This window comes from Heterocephalus glaber, unplaced genomic scaffold (assembly GCF_053883595.1).
Source record: "Heterocephalus glaber isolate CG9 unplaced genomic scaffold, H.glaber_assembly_v1.0 deba00001613, whole genome shotgun sequence".
NCBI lineage: Eukaryota > Metazoa > Chordata > Mammalia > Rodentia > Bathyergidae > Heterocephalus > Heterocephalus glaber.
The window spans coordinates 20,781,657-20,785,415 of record NW_028258384.1 but is presented as its reverse complement, the minus strand read 5'-3'; the positions used below and the strand labels follow the sequence as shown (position 1 = coordinate 20,785,415).

The following is a 3,759-nucleotide window of genomic DNA, read 5'->3' as shown; positions in this document are numbered from 1 at the left end:
TGTGCATATTTGTAATTACTATTACTCTCCATTAAACTCTAGTGTATTCTCTGAAGTCACATTGAAATTAACTCCTGTGTCTCAGTCCCTACTACTTGTTTAATTGAGCTTAGGCATTAGAGGCTTTTCTGTCCTGCTATTAGCATTTTGGCTTTATCTATCTCTGTGGTAAATTTGACAACAAAATCTGTGTTAGGCTTTGCTATATCTATGTACATCTTTTGAATGGAAAACTCACAGGAAGCAAATGGTACATATCTTGACTCTTGTAGGCTGAGGCCATTTTATATAGGAAGTAATAGATTGAACATGAAAGAAATTTTGGGTTCCTCTAGTTCTTCCTCTTTTTCAAATGTTTGTTTCTATCTGTTCTAATATTTGGAGCTCAAGGCCACCCCAAGGGCACCTAATATCCAGGACAGTAAAGCTGAATTGGCAACCTTTCACCATCTGAGAATGTTGTGAGGTAAGTAAACTGTCAACAGCAACTATTTTTCTTATTTTAAGCAGATAATTAGTTCCAAATATCTCTTCCTTAACATTTTCCAAAGTGTATTCTTCTCACATTCGAATCTGCCCTCAAATCTATCCAATTAAGGTGAACTAAAAATAAAATTTTCACATTCTATTTCTAGAATTACTATAAATACAGTCACATTATAACATATATGCTGGTTTAACCATGAAGATTTTGCAAAATATATTTTTTAAAATGTCGCTGATCAGAAATTCATGCCAGAAATTTTACACATTATCTTATTAATTCTCACAAGCACCTTTTTGAGAGAATTATTCATCATATTACAGATGAGGCAGCTATCACAGTGATACATTTCTCTGCCTAAATGACAGAATTTATATGTGGTCAACTTAGGATTTAAATCTAAGTATGTCAAATTTGACCTGGTCTGTTATTCTCCCATCTTAGTACACTGTATATCTTCAAGATGCTTACAGTTATATGTTATAATCCTTATTAATTTCTCTGCCTTCCCTCCCTAGTGTGTAAGCTTCATAGTTACAGGGACCTTGTCTGTCTGTTTCACTGCTGTTACCACAGGGACCAGAAAAGTTTCTGGCATGTTATAAACACTCAGTCAACACTGTTGAATGAAAGAAGGCCAGAGTGGCTTCAACTTACTGAGAACACAGAGGCACAACAATGAAGCTAGAGAGGAAGGCAGGAGCCAGATCATGGAGGGCTTTGAGAATTGCCTGAGGAACTTTGCATTTTATTCTTCTTATAATTGGAAGTTATTAAAAGATTTTAAAGTAGGGGCAATAAGCTTATCTAATTTAGGTTCCTGTGGATAATAAAATGTAGGTAATTAAAACTTTGAGAACAGATGCATTCTTATGAGGGGACAGAGAATACACACAAAAATAAGAAGGTGAGGACAGAGCCTCAGAGAATGCTCATCATTAGAATATGATGGTAGAGGGAGGAGCTAGCTAAGTGGAAAGAGGAATATTCTAAGAAGGAAGAAAGATGTCATAAAATCCATGTAAAGAGCATTTCATCAAATAGTGTCTTGTTGACATTGTTATATACCAAGAAGATCTTAGGAAGGAATGAGGTCTGAGAAGAAGCCTATTTTTTGGCGGGGGGATACCGGGGATCAAATTCAGGACCTTGTGATTGCCAGGTAGGCATGGCACCACTGAAGTACATCCCATGCCCATGCCTATATATTTGGAAGGAGGAAACCATTCTGAAAGTGTGGCTTCCATCGACGACAATGAAGGAACAGGGAGTGGATAGAGACTATACTGTGAATGTGTGTTAGTCAATTGGTGGATAAAGTAGCAGGATTGCTAGGAAAAAGTAGCAAGTTCAAGCAAAGGTCTTTTCAGACTAGTTGAAACTTAGGGAAATATGGATTTTGGTGTGGAGTAAAAGAAGTGAAAGGAATGATGGGAGAGGTAAAAGAAGGGAACTGAAAATGTTTGAAAAATACTTGAATGGTTAGGGGATAACTTAAAGGCCAAGACTCTTGGTAATATGAAAGAGATGCCCTTGAGACCACAAATGCTAGAGTAGAAAAATAATTTTTGTGGTGCTGGTGATGGAACCCAGGGCATAATCTATCATTGAGCTACACCTCCAGCATGTTAGTATGAAATTTTAAAAGAAGACTTTCTTTCCTCTGAGACTGGAGAAGAGTGAAAGGGTAGATGTGACAACATAGAAATTTTGACTTGAACTGACAGGAAGCTAGAGAGTCTATGGAATGTGACACTGATTTTACAATTAAAATTGGCACCACTAATCTGCTATTTAAGTTCAGTAAATTCTCCTCAAGGGTATGATGAATGATGGAGCTATCTTCTGTTTTGTCTGTTTTTGATAATCCTTATGGTATCTAATTGTATCTTGTACATGGTAGTTGCTTAGTTAACATAGGTTAGTTATTTTTTATGATCGCCTTCCTCAAGGAACTTACATCTGGGAACATTCAAATAACAATTACAGTATATGATACCTTCAAAAAGAGTGATATTCCTAATAAGTGCTGTGGGTTTTAAGAAGCACATGTGTCTATAGATTGGGCTAATGTTGGGATGCTTTATAGAGGAACTGAGTATATCTGGGCCTTAATACTAGTCTATGATTTAATGTAGATTTTGCAATAAACTAGAAGTAAAATTCCTGTATACCTTGAGGATGGGTAGGGATCTTATGGTGAATTGGAAAGATCTCACTGCTGTAGAAATCATGTTAGAAAATTAACATGAGTTTAATCAAGAATTTGCTAAGATTTGGAAACAAAAGGATCAAAGTGAGAAAGGGGATCTGAACTATGTCTGAGGATAGAAGTTTGTCAATGCTTTTTTTAAAAATATGGACCGCTTCATGAATTTGCATGTCATCCTTGTTCAGTGGTCATGATAATCTTCTCTGTATCATTCCAATTTGAGTATATGTGCTACAGAAGAAAGCACAGGAGTCATTGCTTTTAGATGATATTTTCCCCAACTAAAAGTAAAATTAAGCATTTGGTTTAATTTGGAATGAAATTCAATAAATTGAATTCTGGATGTTGGTGGTGGTACACACCTGTAATACCAGCCCTCTGGGAAGCTGAGAAAGGAGAATTATGAGTTTGACCACAGCCTGAACAACTTAGTGACTTAACAAGACCATGTATCAAAAAATAAAAAGTAAAAACAAAGGAGTGCTGTGAATGTAACTCAGTGTGGAAGTTCTGGGTTTAATACCTAGTACCAAAAAACCAAAAAACAAAATTCATTCTGTAATCATTATAGATTAATATTTCCAAAGTAAAGATACAAGTATGTCACTTTATTGCTCAAAAAAATACTTAATGGTTCTGTAATTCCCACACAATTATTATATACACTTAATAGCATAACACCGAAAGGAATCCACTTTGGGATCCCTTCCAAATACTTCCAGGCTTATTTTTAACAGTATCCATATATATGACACATGCCTTTAGACTAGAATTGTTTCTTGACCATCTTGTATATTTTCTAATCTCTTTTCCTCTTTTCATAGTATTTTCTCCATCTCCACTTTCATCCATGTCAAAATCTTACCCTTTCTTTTAAGACCTATCTCAAATATTCTATACAGATATTCTTGTTTCCCTTTGAATTTCTCTCTTCTATTACTTCCCACAGTACTTTGGAACTGATACAAATTTATAATGTAGTTATTTGTAAGTTGACCTCATTCCCTCTCATCTTTTTAACCCAACTAAATTTCAAGTTACTTATTGATAGGATCTGGATATT

At 35.2% G+C, this 3,759-nt stretch overlaps 1 non-coding gene across 1 annotated transcript; it reads right to left on the bottom strand.

Annotated features, from left to right (window-relative positions):
• Nucleotides 1-2,836: 2,836 nt before the first annotated feature.
• LOC147822512 (U6 spliceosomal RNA) lies at nt 2,837-2,943 on the bottom strand. The gene has a single exon (XR_015445621.1). It is a non-coding gene; the product is annotated as a U6 spliceosomal RNA (small nuclear RNA).
• Nucleotides 2,944-3,759: the final 816 nt, after the last annotated feature.